At 31.6% G+C, this 18,915-nt stretch overlaps 1 pseudogene across 1 annotated transcript in view; it reads right to left on the bottom strand.

The window, feature by feature from the left end:
- Positions 1-8,597: 8,597 nt before the first annotated feature.
- Positions 8,598-18,915, bottom strand: part of LOC143247354 (F-box/WD repeat-containing protein 7-like) — a 109,673-nt pseudogene continuing 99,355 nt past the window's right edge. Inside the window, exons 12-14 of the transcript XR_013026526.1 lie at positions 14,343-14,568; positions 10,612-10,822; positions 8,598-9,636 (exon numbers count right to left, since the gene is read on the bottom strand). The product of XR_013026526.1 is annotated as an F-box/WD repeat-containing protein 7-like (transcript). The remainder of the gene's footprint in view (positions 9,637-10,611; positions 10,823-14,342; positions 14,569-18,915) is intronic.

The following is an 18,915-nucleotide window of genomic DNA, read 5'->3' as shown; positions in this document are numbered from 1 at the left end:
CCAGATGATCATCAGTCAGCTGATTGCGAGTGTTGTTTTTGTTCAGTTTCATATGCGAGAAAGCCTGTTCGCAGCAGTACGTGCTGCCAAACATGCTGGTGTGGACAAGTGCATTCTCTTTCAGATTAGCAAATGTATCAGGCAACGTTTTGTAGAAGTCAAGTAAGCTATCCAGTATCTAATCTAATGCATATTCTTCTATTGCGCTTAATCTTCGCGCAGGTGCGAACTCTCTATGTTTGACTTTCCCATTGGACATCGCGGGCCGGACTTTGTGCACCACTGCTGTACAGTATGCATCGTGCATCTAACGCATCAACAAGTTTTAAACTCTACATCACTGACCAACATCTTAGTAACTTGGTACACCAGGAATTATAGTTAAGTGAAGGGGTTAAATGGTGATGAGAGTACTGACATATAATCTTCTCTCAGGTAACTAGAAGGAAGACATTGGTAATATATATATGAATATTCATGAAGAGTCGGATAAGGAAATGCAAGTGGAGGCACAGATAGTTGGCTCTGATGTTCATTCAAGAAATTAATGGCCAACATCTAATTACTATAGATGTGATGACCAGGAGCTAGAACTGTAACTAAGAATTAATTGCTTAAAGGAAATGGTATTTCTTACTTTTCAATCTACTAGTTAGTGTACCTTGAGAGAATGTATATACAAATATACATATACGGTATTTTATGTTAAATTTGATTTCCTGTCAAATTTAAATAGCTTACTTTGAAAAAATAGTACAGTTCGCCCACGAACTTTACAAATAATTTAGCGACTGAAATAATTTGAGTTTCGCTCTTTTAAGTGAAAAATGACCAGTCCGAAGACTTTTAAAACAATGAACCAAAATATTTAACTTAAATAGAAAAAGAAAGTAAGTGGGCTACAATGAAATTACAACAATTTTTTATCTCATTTGTAGTGAATGTTCAGTCTTTTAATATCTCTTTCCACATAATACATCACTGCAACTCTAAACGTGACTAACTTCTAGTGGAAAATAACCCTTCACTGTAGCTAGACTGGTGAAGAGTTGGATATATAGTACGCTTGGATTCAGAATTTGAACTTGTTTTCTTTGTTCAGTACAGAGTATCGCTAGTGAGTTCTCTTCCTGAAAGCGTTGATCAGCAAACAATTTCAATTGACATAATAGTATATAAATAAAGAATATTTATCAAATCATTAATCAATTACGGGATCGGTATAATACACACGAGTTCGTCTCCACATTTGCACACGTTAAGTATTTGCACTATAACTTTTGATACAACATGTTTACCTTCACAAAATTTGGTAGACTTTTAGTAAATATTACAAGTGTTTTGTATACAAAAATAAGATTTTTAATGAAATACTTCTACTAAAAAGTTGTTTGTGAAAATAGAGTCTGTTTCGTTTGTTACTAGTCCGAGCGTAAAGTGATTTTATGCAATGTGTGTGTTTTCTGATAGCAAAGTTACATTGGGCTATCTGTTGAGTCCACCGAGAGAAATCGAACCCCTGATTTTAGTCTTGTAAGTTCGTAGATTTACCGCTGTACTAGCGGGGGACGACTTCATGTTATGATAAAAAAAAAAATTCTTCGTTCCAAAAATCTCAAATATTATTTGTGTAATCTCTAAAATATCCTAAATACAATTCAATCGTTTGTTTTCAGTAATACTTTATATTTTATGTTATTTTCTATACTCTAACTATGTTGGCTCTGTCTCTTGAGCAGCCTCGTAACTATCATAAACAAATTAGGAAATGAATATAAGTTATACTTTTTTCGTGCTAGAATGATTACATATTATAACGCAAAAATATAAACTTTCAGTCTAAGTTGATAAAGTTTCAAAACATTATATATTTACATATGTATTTTTCTTGACCTTCCAGTCATGCCTGCCTAACATAACTTGCATTAACACGGTGCACGTACACTCAGGTCATGTATCTAGTAATATAAAACTGACCTTTAGTCTTCCCTGTCTTGGCAGTGTTTTAGTGGACTAGTATTTTGTAATAATGTCACATTACTATTATTATACATTATATATATGTATATAGATTATTACTATTTAGAAATAAATTATTGAACTTAGCTTTCTTAAAAAATATAGAACAATAAATCAAGAATTAAAGCAAACAATTATATCTTTTGCCACGACCTTTGTACTAGGTTGCTGCTGGATATAGGTTGATAAGGCTTTACAGTTTCACACATGGAGAATATCAATGTTGTTGTTTTTAGGTTTTATATATACATTTGAACAACCAAAGGATCATAAATAATTACACTGATACCTTTAAATTTCAGTACAATCTATGAAGCTTAGTAATTAAGGTGTATTTAGATTTCAAAACTTAAAACAGACTAAAGATACAGCCTACCTCCTCGAAATCTTGGCTCTAAAGAATGTGGTAACCTTCTCACATATTAAAATGGCTGAGAAAATCATTCTGGGGATATTCTAAGCTGTTGATTGATTATTCACGTCATATATTGAAAGTGAGTATAAAGAACAGTTTTCAAAATGGAAAGTGAATGGAGTCACTGTGTTTGATTCAGTACATAAGCCATATCTAAGCAAAATAAAATGTATGAGGTTTTAATCTTATATTCCAGCTTGATAATATTGGTAATTTGAATTCTAATTTGTAAAAAAACTACAGATTTAGTATTCTGACATCACAAACATCTGGTATTTTCAAAATACCATATGACTCACTAAAATATATATTGAGACGCGTTCTTTTAATATTACATTTAAATTAAAACGTTAACTAATATATGGTATTAAAGTTTGAATTATAATCTACAATTTGATTCCAAACTTACCGAAATAAATTCAAGAATATTAGCTCAATAAAATTTTGTTAACTCAAGCTCAACAAACAGTATTGAAACATTCTTGCAACAAGAACAACGGAATAAAGTAAAATAAAAAAACAAACGGGTGAAGCAGCTAGAACAAGACAATGCGAGCAATCTTGGACAATGTGTTGCCACCATAAAACTAAAGATGGGCCCTGCATGTTAAGGCGTGCGACTCGTAATCTGAGGGTCGCGGGTTCGCATCCCCGTCGCGCCAAACATGCTCAACCTCCCAGCCATGGGGGCGTTATAATGTGACGATCAATCCCACTATTCGTTGGTAAACGAGTACCCCAAGAGTTGGTGAGGGTGGTGATGACTAGCTGCCTTCCCTCTAGTCTTACACTGCTAAATTAAGGACGGTTAGCACAGATAGCCCTCGAGTAGCTTTGTGCGAAATTCAAAACAAACAAAACTAAAGAAGCAAAATAATCAATAATTTGAAATATACATCCTGCTGCTACATAAGGGAGAAGCTCTTGATATGCTAGCGTATCACGTATTGGATACACGTCTTAACCATTTGACTGTTTTACTTGGGAAAGTTGTTTTAAAAACCAACACAATAAATGTTGCAACCCCTCCTTTCTGAGATATCAAGCGATTTTCGATAACGAAATATGAATTTAATGATCCATGATAATTGTTCAATTTATTTAGTTGGCTAGTAGTAAAAATTCCTGAGTAGTCTGCAAAAGTTTCAGAGACAAGTGATGTTGTTTGATAAAATCCTAAGAAAATTGACGATTGATGATGAATAGGGATCCTGTCAAGTCAATAATTGTTTGTTTTGGAATTTCGCACAAAGCTACTCGAGGGCTATCTGTGCTAGCCGTCCCTAATTTAGCAGTGTAAGACTAGAGGGAAGGCAGCTAGTCATCACCACCCACCGCCAACTCTTTTACCAACGAATAGTGGGATTGACCGTCACATTATACACCCCCACGGCTGGGAGGGCGAGCATGTTTAGCGCGACGGGGGCGCGAAACCGCGACCCTCGGATTACGAGTCGCACGCCTTACGCGCTAGGCCATGCCGGGCCGAAGTCAATAATAGTAAAAGGGCTTTTAAATATTTGCATACTGAGCACCTAGCTTAAGTGTTTATGACAAATGTTTCTGGATATTTCGTAGTATAAACTTCTTGATTGAACTTCCAACCTTCTGCATAGATTGAAGCGACTTGGTGTCGATATATTTCCAAATTTTAATCTATGGTCTTGTTGGTATAAACCAGTCTTCTACGTCACGAGAAATTAAGACTTTAAATCAGGTTAAATGTGTATCATTTTGGAAGATTTCGTCTTAATTATTTTGTGATAATCTAATGTAACAGGGTTTTCAAGATCCCGTGATGACTGTGTCACTGAAATAAACATGTTGAATTAGGATTATCACCGTTTTATTTTTGGGAAAGTGTTTTTCTGTCTATCTACTGAGGGCATGTGAAAGTATTTTGGGGTTGATAATGCGAAACGTGATCTGGATGGATGTTTATAGTAGAATAGGTTATTTTTGCTTGCTTCTATGTTATAATTTTCGTGATATCATTCGAGTTGAAGTAATTAAAAATATAAGGTGGTGTACTTCTATTATGAGCATATTTTTGCTTTTTTTTTGTATATATCATATAAAGGTGAAGGTTGAGAGTTTCACACTGTAGACATTTAGAGTGGTTTATTTCTACTTTAAGTTTGTTTTTAAATATCAAAGGTAACTGCCTTACTACAAATCGCTGCACACAGCGAAAGGCAGTAGGAGTTGAAAGGTCGAAGATTGAACCACTCAGCTTCTAAGTTTTAGTTGCTGGCTAGTTTGTCATTGGCGTCTGGATCTTGTCTGATTGGTGGAATATTCCCAACGCGTTTGGATGTGATGGCTACAGGCATTATCTTTTATGAGTTTAAATGATGACAAAAGAACTGGTAATGAAAAAGTTAAATCTGATTTTTGAGTCTCCTTGTAATGTTTAAAATAGTATCTATTTACAAGGAACGTTACTAATAGCTTTAGAACTACATGTATATATACGTATTAATACGCGATTACAACTTTTCAGGTGTAGAAATAAATTTGCGATGAAATATTTCAGATGCGGTACATTTGGTGGAAAATGTTGAATAATTTGCTTCAATTATACCAAGCTATCAAAGAGGGCTTCTTTTTTTGTGTTTTCTTACATCAAGAGGTTAGAACGCTCGATCTGTAATATAAGGGTCTCGGGTTCGAATCCCTTCATAATAAACATACTCGCCTTTTTAGCCGTGAGGGCATTATAAAGGTGACGGCCAATCCTACTATGCATTGGTAAAAAGAGTAGCACAAGCGTTCGAGGCGTATACTGAAGACTAGCTGCATTCCTTCTAGTCTTACATTGCTAAATAAGGGACAGCCAGCGCAGATAACTCTTGTGTAGCTTTGCATGAAATTCAAAAAAACAAATAAAGCACGTAAACGACTTGACTTGAGGTTGTAATACTGGACTCAAGTCACATGATATTATTAAAATGCTATATTCACAATCTTATGTATTTTAGTTGATATGATATTGTTACATGTTCATAAAGATATGGCTATAATTAATACAAAAAAAGCAACAAATACGATCATGTTCCACTTTAGTAAATGTAGATAAGCTAACTGCCATAGGTGAGATTGAAGGTGGCTTTTGTGAGAGAAGTTGCCTGGAGAATGAGATGTACTGTTTTAATAATTTGCAGACTAGCTCTTAGAATCCAGGTAAATGGCTCTATGAAGAACAAACCTCTTCCAAAAAGGCAGAGAGTCACCACAACATCTTAGAACTGTCACATCCATTTGACCTTTTTGGAAATCTATCTAGAAATGTCGATTTTTTAACATGCTACAGAAAACACTGAAGTCTTTTTTCTCCTGACCCAAGTCTAGTAGAACGTCTCTGGGACCCACTTGTCATTTCCATCAACAGGAGACAACCACGATTGACTAACCTTCGTCAGCAGCATGTAGCTGCAAAGAAAGAGTGGGAAAACACATCATAGGAGGCTATCCAGAAGTTAGTCTATACATCAATGCTGTCAGAATTGTGTTAATACTAAAGGAGGTCATAGCCAATATTAACCTTGTAATGTTTTCATTTTGACACACTGTTACATTTCACACTATTTTGAATTTCGTGCAAAACCACACGAGGGCTATCTGCGATATCCATCCCTATTTTAGCAGAACAAGACTAAAGGGAAGGCAGGTAGTTATCATCACCCACTGCCAACACTTGACCTATTCTTTTACCAACAAATAGTGGGATTAACCCTCACAATATAACGTCCCCATGACTGAAAAGGCGAGCCATTCAAACCTGCGACTCTCAAATTACTAGTCGAGCACCCATTTAATACTGAAAACCTATCGTGCTTCTTTCATCTGTACAACTTTATTGCGAACTTGTTTGATATTTGTTTAAAATATATAATTATATCCATTAGATCAGAGTGCCACATTTCTTTTGCACATCAGCATATTTCTAAACTTATGATCTTGAACTAAAACATGTTATTTTTATAGGGATCAACACCATATCAGGTGACAAAATGTCGACCTCTTGCTTCGCTTTTGGTTACTAAGAAATTCGTCGATTATGTGACCAATTTTTAAAAGGTAAAGTTACGATATGATCGTATGCTTATCCGAAATAAAATAAAATATAGTGCATCTAATTTTCTTTGAACAGTTTTGATTTAGTAATGTAATTGATATTTACATTCAAACGATTTCTAAACTTTGACAAGCCCTGTTAAGTTTACGGATTCACAACGCTAAACTTCGGGGTTCGATTCCCAGTACTGGACACGTAGATAGCCCAATGTGGTTCCTCCAAACCCAACTTTGGTAAATATTACCGAATGTTTTCGTGATTTATTTTCAGGCAGGTTGTGCTATTATGCTAGAAGTAAAGAGCACAAAAACAGACGTCTTTTGGCACAATGAAAGATTTTGATAATTCATGAATTGCGTTAACTACATTTACTCGTGGTGTTACATAATAATCTGTGAGAGATACATGAACCAAATTCTGATTTATTTATTCATCATATATGATTTTATTTCTTTATTCAGATTATGTTCAACTTGTACCAGTAGGTTACTGTTGCGAACCAGTTAGAAACGTGCAAAGATAAAACTTTAGCCAATGCTGGTTATTAGCTTCATTACATTTATCACTACAACACATCTTCTAAAGTTTCATTCCCTACCCTTTCTCTCCATTGGATCTGGGCTTGTATACTTTCGAAAACTAAAATAACAGTGGAAGAACTCGTATACATGTGAAATTATTGAACTCGCTGACTGTTGCCAAGGCCTGACACACTCAGGGGGTCAGTCTAATTTACTTCAACGTAAACTCTTCTACATGTATCTGTGTGTATTGCCTATTATTTAAAATACACGTGTTCTTATATCATAATAGTCTTTTCCTCGAATATTAGGCATAGCGCATGTGATACACTTTTTTGTTGATTACCTTATCTTAGAAAGAGTTAGGTCATGACCTGATAGATAATTCTAGTTGAACTTGTAGCACACCAAAGGTTCAACTGACACACAAGTTTTTGTTCTGACTCGTAATTGAATATTGTGAACATCCTGACAGCGTATTGCATTTATGAAAGGCTTATGTGTCTTCTGAGGTTCGTGTTCAATTTATTCTCTGCATTTCTGGAACCTGTTGGACATCAGTATATTTGAACAGTACTACATTATTAACGATAATAGGTCCACGATATCAATATCATTAACAAATAAATTTGTTCTAAGACCAAAAAATGTAATGGAAAAATTACTTACTAGAAACAGAGGCTCTTCAAAATCAAAACTTCACAGATGATAAAAAATCACGAATTTTTGTGAAGTATTGGAAAAAACAACAACAAAAATATCCAGAAAAAAAGATCAACATTCTATGAGCAACCCAGACATGTTTTCCTTCATAACTTTATCATATGAGTAGTAAAAGAACTAATGTTAGTGCACTCAAGTAAGAAATAATGCAAATATTCATGAGTGACTCATAAAATACTAAAGTATGTATGTATAAATAACTCATTAAAATAAAATGATTAAAAAACAACAAAAATAACCCAAAAAACAAAACCAGATAGAGACCTAAATGCGTGTGAATGATAACTGCAGCCTGGTGAGAGCCTAGTAGATCTCATGATGTTGCTCCAAATTTTGATGTACTCTTTCATCTAAAAGAGGTCATAGTTTTTGGTATGACAAGAAACTAAAACTGAATAATCATATCAAAAGGTGATGTTTTAATCCATCTAACTGTTTTCTGAATTATTGTGTATCGTAGTTCATAACAAAAAAGACACCCTCTTATTGTGTATTTACAACATAGGCCATTTTCATCAGCATTAGAAGCTTTGTTAAACATTTGAAAACATGTTTACTTATTACTCATAATGTCATTATTAATTTAGATTAACATACATATCTTTAGACTTTATTGGCTACATACAACAATCAATGCATACACTAATAACAAAAGTTAAAGTTTCAACCAAATCAATTTTTGATTTCTTCAAAATTTCAACTGAATACTTTAGCCTAATGTTAATAATTGCTTAATTTAGCATTTCCTATGTTTTATCTTAGGCCCCTAAATAAAAAGTTTCTGTCATTACATTTGTTGTGTTCATTGTACGAATTTAAAACAAAATAATTCAAAGTCAAATAAAATCCAAAACTGTTTATTTACAACAAAACGTGAAAGCTGATAAGGAAATATTGTACACAAGCTTTGTGGATTCTATCCTGAAATTTCAACGTGACCAGTTGGACTCCTCACTTTTAACAAAACGTAACATTAAAACCAAAAACAGTCATTCACAATGTAACTGACAGAATCATCTGTAAGAAGCAGCTACACAATGTTTCAGACCATATCCTGACTTTAAAAAAAAGCTAACGTGAAATTACCCCACAAACATTTTAAAATTAATCTTAAAAAAACAACAACAAAAACAATCAAACCAAGGGCATAATTTGGCCCCTAAAATACACCATTCAGGATATGAACATTTTCATTCTTGCTCAATGCCTGTTTGTTGATTGTTATGAGCATTAATTTTAAGAGATTCTAGGGTTTTAAGACATCAGTATACTAAAACATTAGGAAAAGACAACACAATAAATGTGACTGAAAGACCAATGGCATTCCTTTCTCTAGAGTCTTTCTGAAAATCTGAAGCAACACATTCTGCTTCTCACACTTCCACTACTCGAATAAGTTCTATTTGCTGTTTCTGCTGCCTTAAGAAATACCTTTGATTCCTTAACTCCCCACTGTCAAAATACAATGGAGAGATTCAGATATGATGATATAAAATCCTCTGGAATCATGGTGGGTAGAGAGAAGAATATACATGAGGCATTTGAAAGACCAATGGCTATCCTTTCAGTTAATATGATATGAAGTTCATGCACAGCTATATGGTGTAAGGGTTATTTGACTTCCACATCAAAGTCTAAGACTAACAGTTTTGTTTCTTCAGTGCCATTACGACTGCCTACAGCACACACTAGTCTGGTAGGGGAGGCCCTAATTCGCCACACCACCCCTCCGCTGCCTCCACTGTCTAATGATACAAGATTACTGAATAAAATCTCAGTCTTGAGGTCCCACAATTTTACAGTTCCATCATCAGATGATGTAATCACAAACTTGCTATTAAACTGAAGACATGTTACTGCACTTTGGTGTTTATTGTCACCTGATTAATAAAGATATGAAAAAATATGTTAAGTCAATAAGAAGAAGAAAAAAAAGGTATTGCATGTTTCCAAAAGAACATCAGCATAGTGACAGAAAAAGACAAAATATTACTTTTCAACTGAAATAATCAAAAATGAACAATTATATAGATATAAAGCAATTTTAGATGGACCTACATTTACAAAACATACTGTATATATTTATATCAAACTTAAATACAGTTTGGTTTCCTATCTACAGACCACTAATGACAGATACTGAATAGTATTAGTTATGCTGTGTCTTAAGTAAAACCTTCAATTTGCTTAAAGTTTTATTTACTTTAATACTTAGATGTACACTGTTTGGAACCCTGACAACAAGGCATCATTCCAGTTACATCTCAAGGTAACAGCAATACAATGAAAACTTTTGCTTGTTTCCACCAATTGTTTATTAGATTAGAAAAATACTGTCTTTGATAACAATATTCTTGAACAGTAGAGATATATACAAGTACTTTTTTTGTGTGTGTGACTAATTTCAGTAAAAGCAACAATTACTTTAATCAGTGTAAAAAAATATGTATACATATTTCTACTTCAAAAGTCTAATATTTTTTAAATTTGCAAAAATCACTTGGATGTGAAATAATATTGTTAATGTTGTCATTGAAAAGTTACTTTATTATTGTCAAGCAAGGTTATCATCTTTAAGAAACATTAACAACCATCAACATAAAAATTGCAAGTACCAAACAATGATTTTAACCAAGAAAAGGGAAATATGGTTAATATATACCAGCTAAACACATTTTAATAGCTTCTGTTATAGCAGGAAGACTTTATAAATTTAACTTATCATACATTAAAATACATCACTCAATACATTTTTCAACATATCAATAATTTTTCTTTGCTAAAAAAATATAATACTTGAAAAACCAATGAGTTATCACAGTAATCCTCTTCCAACACCACAAACGTTTGCTCACCTGCTAATGTATGTAGACATCTCCCTGTAATAATGTCCCACACTTTGACAGTGGAATCAGCATTTCCAGAGACTAGGATGTTGTTTCTGAGCTCCATGCCAGATGTTAGTGATTGATGCCCTTTGAGAAGATGTTTACAGGCACCAGTTTCTACATCCCACACCCGAATGTGGGTGTCTAAGGAACCACTGACAACATGAAGGCCATCGAACTAAAAAAAAAATATATATATACACACACACACACTTGTAATGGGGGCAAAGTTGTAGAAATTTAATTTTTAGCCATGTATCATGTAATACTGATATCATTTCATGTACAAATGGGAAAGCAAGATCTTTTCTTATATCAGTATATACATATGTACATATTGCCAAATTATTAGTAATTTCAGCTGTCTGCAAATATTACACAAATACTGTTGGTGTATATTCATAATGTAATGTTTAAATGCAACATAAACAGCAAATGTACTCTTTTTATATACCCAAAACTTATAATTCAAGCTGTTCATATACAAGTTACAAAAAATTGTGTCAATACTATTAAAACTGTTATATAACTAACATTTTGAACAACATAATTAAGCCAATAACAAGTAGCTTGCTATAGTATTTTTTTGATATTCATCCAAGAGGATTTCCCAGTAAAGTTAAGTTGAGGTTATGAAAATACAGTTAATAACCATGTAATGTAACAGTAGAAAACAGACTTGAACATTCATCATTGTTGATGCATCACATTAACAGTCACTAATGAAACAAATTCTACTTTGAAGTGAAGTTAATTTGAAAACATAAAACTGTGTGTCAGTGGGGGGAAAAGATGGTTACATGTACCTGTGTTGCAAGTCTGACTTGTTTTAAACAATCAATAATATAACTTTGGCTAAATGAACAGAATCCTCATTGTGTGTTAAAATACTGATCTGTCTGGTAAGCTAATCACTGTATGAACAGTTATAAAGCCTTGGATGATAACTATAATACATCAGGCAACAGAGACTGTCCAAATGCCTAAATAGTACCACAGACCATAACAAAAATACCACCATGTTCTGTTGTGGTTTGCAGATTAAGCCACAGTTAATGGCTTAATAGTTATTAAAAAATAACTAATTTTATGGTTCAAGTAATATCCTGTAAAATGATTAGAATCAAATGGCAAAACATGCTAATCTATAAATAGCTACTAGCCTGACAAAAGTTAAAACTAATTTTGTTTTACTTACTTGTGACCAATTACTTAATAAATATTTACACAGAATAGAACTAAATGTTTCTTTAAAATGTGGAAAAGTTGTATACTAAACAGGAATATATGTATGGGCATGACTAAAGATTAAAAGTAAGTTACAAAAATTGCAAAATTATTTCTAAAATTTTATTACAATGTCAAATAAATAGAATATTTCTTCTTTGGTTAGTAATCAAAATAAAAAAAGGTAATATCCTTTCTCAATTGAATAGATATTAGGAGCATATAATTGGCATTCTGACACACTCAGATTTTCTTTGCTCTAGTTTCATTAACTTTAAACTGATTACAATGTTTAGAATAATTTTTAGGTTTATCCTGATTATTTTACATTTATTAATAGCTTCTGGTCATAGCAAGGTACATACAATTAACCTAGCAAATAATAACCAATTTTATTTACTTGTCTAACTATCAGAAAGCCTAGTCATAAAACAAACTTTTAAAATGCACTAAATCATTTGCTGGGTAAACTGGTTCTTATAGTTTTTATCAGTGCATGTTTTTATGTGTTTTGAAAATAATGACCTTTATTTTTTAAACTTAGTAGTATTAACTATTACTGGTTATAATAATTTCTTGAACTAATCATCACACTTATGAAGCCTATTTTAGCATTGTTTCCTACATATGGATTCTGAACTAACTTAAACCTCCTAAGATGGTTAAACTCTGTGAGACATTAATAACATATTATAATCATTAACAGTTTCTAATCAGTTTGTTATATGTTAGAGAACAAATTTAATGGTTGTCCAAGATGATAGAAATTCTGTCACACAAGAAAATGATGCAAAAGGTAGTGATTAAAGTTGTCCATACTGCCTTCCAATAAGCATTTCAGTATTGAATCAAAGACAAAATGTGCAAGAATATTATCACAAATCAATAAATTCTGTATTATTTTTATGTTTTTACTGAACTGCTCTGCTGGCTCAGTTCTACTTCTGAATGTACACAAACAGTTGTTTTCACTTTTGAGGCATACATTGCACACACTGTACTAAGGGGCTCAATTTACAACATGCCTTCCAAGGTACTTGTAATGTTCACAGAAATCCCCAAACATGTGTACACCATGGAAGGAATCTCCAAATTAATAACATTCCTATTCAAGGTGTAATGTGCTGTGTGTGACAGTTCAGCCAATCGCAACTAATAACTGCTTGTCTTAATGTGTGGAAAGTTTTCTTGAGCAGAACATGACAATTCCATTGGAAATGTTAAAAATTATCAATGTCTTTCTGTTGAGTAAAAATGTCTCCAGTATTGTGATAAAGCAAATACATGAACTTTTTGGGTGCACAAAATGTTTAGCATATTTTGGTGCAAAATAACCATTACTGTGGCAAATTTCTTCAATTAATGAAAGCCTAGAGTTAATTTCTGTCCTATGAAATGTCTATGATGGTAATGGATGCCACATACATGAAAATGTCACATGCAAACAAAGCCTTGTTGACTGTGTACAGCAAGCATAATGTACTTATGTTAGTGTACTGCTTAGACTCTGTTCAAAGATTCAGCAAGATAGTGTTATTTTTAATGTAGTATTTTGATGGGTCCAGCAACTGTATCCCACATTTTACCAGAGGATGCTTGTTTATGGTAATTATTCAAATTGTCAAAACTAAATAGAAGATTCATATCAATGCATTTTGCAGCATGTTAATTAACATCTTAGTGTATTTCCAGTGTAGGCTCGTTTTTTAATGATACACAAGTGGATAAACATACCAACCCATCATGCCAGATAATGGCAAAAAGTGAAAACTTCATAAAACAAGCACATCTCAATATTTACTGAAATGAAAAAAACACTTGTGATATTGTCACTATGTGACTGTCTTTGCAAACACTGCTGAAATTTGGAATAGGCTTAAGAAGCTTTCACTTATGAAAGAACAGCTTTTTTTTTTATGTAGGGTAACCAAAGTCTGGATAATGGTTATCCTTTGGGCAACTATTCAAAATGTTTTAAACTTGTTCCCTGTATATGAAGATTTTTAATTTGTAACTTACATTTTATGGTTCCAATCTATTTATTAAGCCTATTTTTAATCAAACTTTAGTATCATGAATATACTCAAAAACAGGTCAAAGAATATTTTACAAAATTAAGTTTTAAAAAATGGCCATTATTGGAAATTAAAATGATTTCCAATTTCAATAAAATAGATTACAAGCCTTGTAGGAACAAGTATTAATAATATAGTCTATTTAACTAACTTTCATGATGGTATTTTTACATCTGACAAAGACAAGTAATTATTAATGGTTAAAATAATTATGAAATAAAATTTCACAAAAAATTACACAATGTTTACTTCAGTAGAATAACATTACTTTTATATTCACAGATACTTATAAAGACATTAACTTTAGAACATTTTCAAATCTATTAGATCAAGTATCCATCTTGAAATTATTCTTGATACAGTATTATCTACCCAAAACTTTCAAGTTCATACTACCTGTAAGGAGTAAACTCTGTTTGAGTGTCCTTGCAGTGTGTGGAGACATTCTTCACGTTCAGGATTCCACACCTTCACTAAATAGTCATACGCTCCACTAACTACAAGTTTCCGTTATACTGTACACAACGGACGGCAGCACAATGACCCACTAGTACATGGAGACATTCCCCAGAATCAATGTCCCAAACTTCGCAAGGTTGCATCTCGTGAACCACTTACAACCCTTCATTCACAAAGAAGAGATTTTTTTTATAGTTACAGTTTTAAATACCAGATTTATATCTTACTTATCAATTAGTTGTTCTCCACTAATTATCAATAAGTTACAATTTCTTCAAAAACAATAATGATAAATTCAGATTCTTCTTCAATGGTTAACTGCTTTTTGAAACTTGAAGTGCATCTTAATTAAAACACTGTTATCAATAGAATGTCTAATCCCTGGACCATTTCTTGTTTGTTTACTTGTAAATGTGTATTTTGTGCTTATAATAATGGCTGAAGATGGTTAGAATGGGAAGTGAAGAAAAACTATCACACATTTAAACCTAAATTGACCACCAATATCCACATTAACTTGCAATATGTTTTGTGTACCATCACTAAATTATCAAGCTTTCAGTTAAGATTACACATTGTTTGTATACAGAAATTAAGATTTTAATTATGCATTTTCAATAAAACTTTGTCCTTGAGCATGATCAGTCCTGACTGCTTCAAGTGCAAAGTGATTTTCATGTGAAGGATAAAAATGCTTTTCCTTATATGAAAATTGTAAAATCTCATTTGCACAATCTCCAAAATTTCCTAAATAAATATCAAACTTTCTTCAGTAAAATTTTGCATTTCATCTGTTATTTTCTTTACCCTAACTATAACACATGGAAGTCTATTTCACTGACTACATAACCATGAAACAACAAAAGGAATAAATCTAAATTACCCCTTTTTACCTATCTAAAATAACTTTAAATTTTAACAGGAGATTACAATTATGCATCCTAAAAAACTTAAAGCTTGTAACAACACACATCTGTTTATATTTAAATTTTATTACTTTATTGTCCTTTGACCCATATGTAACTAATAATCCCACCACACAAGTTATAAAGCACTTGATAAATGCATAGTTTAAGTTACCATATTGAATTATATAATACGCACGATTCTTCATAACTTGTGAAGAAATATTTTTTTCATTATCTTAACTAATTTTTATCTTTTAGTTGCTTTTACATTAATACTAATAATAAATAAAGTATATATATGTATATGGAAAAAAATGTGGTACATACCCATAATCTTGTTATTTTTACTATGAACTGTTGGTGAAAGTTGAAGTTACTTTTTTTATTGTAAAGGTTGTAGTGTACAGTATAATTTTTATTTAATTAAATAATGCACCTAAAAACACAGTATAAAACACACACAAAATAAACAATGCCCTATAACTATTGTAATTTATCTGGCTTTTTAAATAAACAACAACAGTTTTTAAAATTTAGATAAGCTGATCAATGTGAATAATGTAAGAGAAATTTTCAAACTGAAGGTGTAACAGACAATACCCTATACAGAAAACAATGTAATATAAAACATCATTTAATAAACAATTTTTATTGGTTGTAAATAATATAACAGAAAATTCACAAAGAATGACTGGCAACTTGTGAAAGATAGGATGTGAAAGATGGTTCTGATTTTTTAGTTTATAACTTTGTAAACAAATACCATTGAAAACTATAAAAATTATGCTTTTCCTCAGTAATGTCTATATTAGAATGAGTAATTAATGTCAAATTCTGTACTTCACAGAAGGGCTGTAAATAAATTAAAGAAAAATGCAATAATTCTCATACTAATGGAGATTAAGGACTTTTATGAATACTTCTTTATAAAACTGAGAAGATACAACTCGTACAACATTAAAATTTGATTTAGTAACTATGCTTTTTTTGTATACAATGATAATACAGTAGCTTAATTACTAACATAATAGGTTGTTACACGTGCACTTTGACATAGCTGTAGTGAGAAGGTTAACTTGTATTATTTGTGCAATGTTTCAACAAGGTTTTGTCACATCAGGTACAAGCAGTTTAGAAACACACTGAAATACATATACAGTATGGAACAGACAGAAAACATAAACAGATTTCTTGACAGCTCAGTAACATATCTTGGTTCCTATAATACTGGATTTAGTTAGAGCTGTTTTGTTCAATTAAGATTCTGCTTTGATTTTTCATTTATTGATATTCAGCTCTGTTTACTATTACAGTTTTAATAGATATCTCTGTCTTCTTTTTTTTTTTTTTTTTGCAATGGTGTTAAACATGTGAAGGACGTTTATTATTATTATTGTTTTCTTCCAGTTCCTCCAATGTAGAATTATGGGCAGTTATTAAACATTATTTCATAAATGATGATGGTAATGTGTGACTACACAATTTTTATTCAGTAACATTTCTACTTTAGGGCCAGGTTTCTGAGTGAATTTAAAGATGATATGAATTTTACATTTTCTGGCGTGTTTTGTGCAAGTGTGAATTATTTTTAAACAATTTTAGAGATTAGTGATAAATTGCAGTGTAATGTTGTGTTGTTTGTTGGTTTATGTGTATATATTCCTGTGTTTTTGTAAACTACTTGAATGTGATAAAGACTAAACCTTGTTGAAAGATTGTACAATTGTTACTACAATAAACACATAATAAAATTTTCCTCATTAACCATTCAAATTGTTTTCAAAGTTGGTACCACTTCATCAGATTTTGTGGTTGTGCTTTTTAACATAAATAAAATTTTTGACCTTTTTGTCCCAAAGTTAACAGGAATTGATATGTTAAGTTTGATTATTAACACTCTCTACTAGGCATTATTTACTGAGGGTTAAGTGACTTTCATTCAAAAGTTTATTAAATTAATTTTTGTTTACGTTATACCAATTAGTATAGCATAAATGTGTACTTAATAATCCATATTTTAATTCTTTATTTTATAAGTTATTATTTAAAAAAACAAAAAACTGAATATTCCATAGTTTAGGAAATGTGACAATTTCTCTAGGCATTCTCTCTTCTCTATTTTATTCACACCTCCAACAAGTAAGAAATTCAACAATAAATTACTCACTATATAATTGTCATTACTTAGACAAACCATTTTTTTTAGCCTTCAATTTTGTTTGATTACACCTGTCATATCCTATCTTTTAGGATTTGTTAATAGTTCTCTCGTGTTTCATTTTGTATCATGTATAACTAATAAAAAGCCAAGGTTTTCATCTATCAAATGATATATTATATTGTGTTCTAAGTAGAGAATTATTACTACTTCTGTTAGTATAAGCTTCGTTGCCATGGGAAAGGTAACTTGCTTGCATGAATTTTTAATGACTGTTGTTGTATAGTTAAAAAGTCAGAAAAATTATGACAGGGGAAATTATCTGCTTTTTTACATGTTATTGTTCTATATTCTTTGATGCACTATTTAATTAAATAAACATGTGGGGTTAAGTGTTATAGACAGTTAAGAGGAAAAAAAAGACCTGGGTAAGTACTTATTCCTTGTTTTTCATGTTTATTCTTCTATATTTATTATAATAAAAGCAACTCAAATGTAAAAATGGGGATTTTTTTAGTTCAGACTAAATAAAATAAATAACAACAACATGATAAAAATGTTTCACGAGGCACGCAAGCAAGCAGCTTGTTGGTAAAATAATTCATTAACATAATGTGAGCTCCACATTCTCGAAGTGATTTATAACTTATAAAACTTGTGTATAAATAGATGTATGCTATTAAGAGTGTAAAGGTATTTAGGATAAATGAATGTTGTTTCATGTTACAAAATGAAGTTATTGTAGAGAGATTTCCTATTTTTGTTTGTGGTCACAAAGTCAATTAAATTGACCAATGTTGTATACAGTTAGGGTAGAGAAAATAACAGATAAAATATAATAATGTTTTACTGAAAACATACATTTTATATGTATTTAGGAGGTTTCAGAGATTACATAAATGAAATTTGAGGTTTTTTTGAAATAAAGTATTTTTAATCTTAACATGATAATCACTTTGCAAATGTATGTGTGGAAATATCTTTAAGTTGACTAAAAATACTTCACTAAAAATACGAGTTTTTGTACATGAAATACTTTTAATGTTTACTATAAGTCAGCCAAATTTTGCAATCAGTCAAACTGACTCAGCCAAAGTTGAGAGAGTTAATTATTAGAACTCTGGTTATTCTAAAAAGTAAGTGTCTACATATATTAAAAATATTTATTGCTCTATCTCATTTGAACCTCTTCCACTGGGGAGGGATAAATACAAATGACTTAGCATTGCACAAGTTTTCTAGATTTTAACTTTATGTGCATTTTTTTCCCTCATACAAAAGAGTAGATGAATGATCTATATATATTTTACAATCATTTAAATCTTTTCTGCTTTGATTAACATTTAAGTTTATCTTAAGCATACACAAGCTTTATTACAAATGGCATGAATGCAATTTGGACAAACTTGGTAAAAAAATGAATATTTAACCCTTTTATGTCCTG

The sequence above is a fragment of the Tachypleus tridentatus genome, chromosome 3 (assembly GCF_004210375.1).
Source record: "Tachypleus tridentatus isolate NWPU-2018 chromosome 3, ASM421037v1, whole genome shotgun sequence".
Classification (NCBI taxonomy): Eukaryota; Metazoa; Arthropoda; class Merostomata; order Xiphosura; family Limulidae; genus Tachypleus; species Tachypleus tridentatus.
This window is presented reverse-complemented; position numbering and strand designations above follow the sequence as displayed.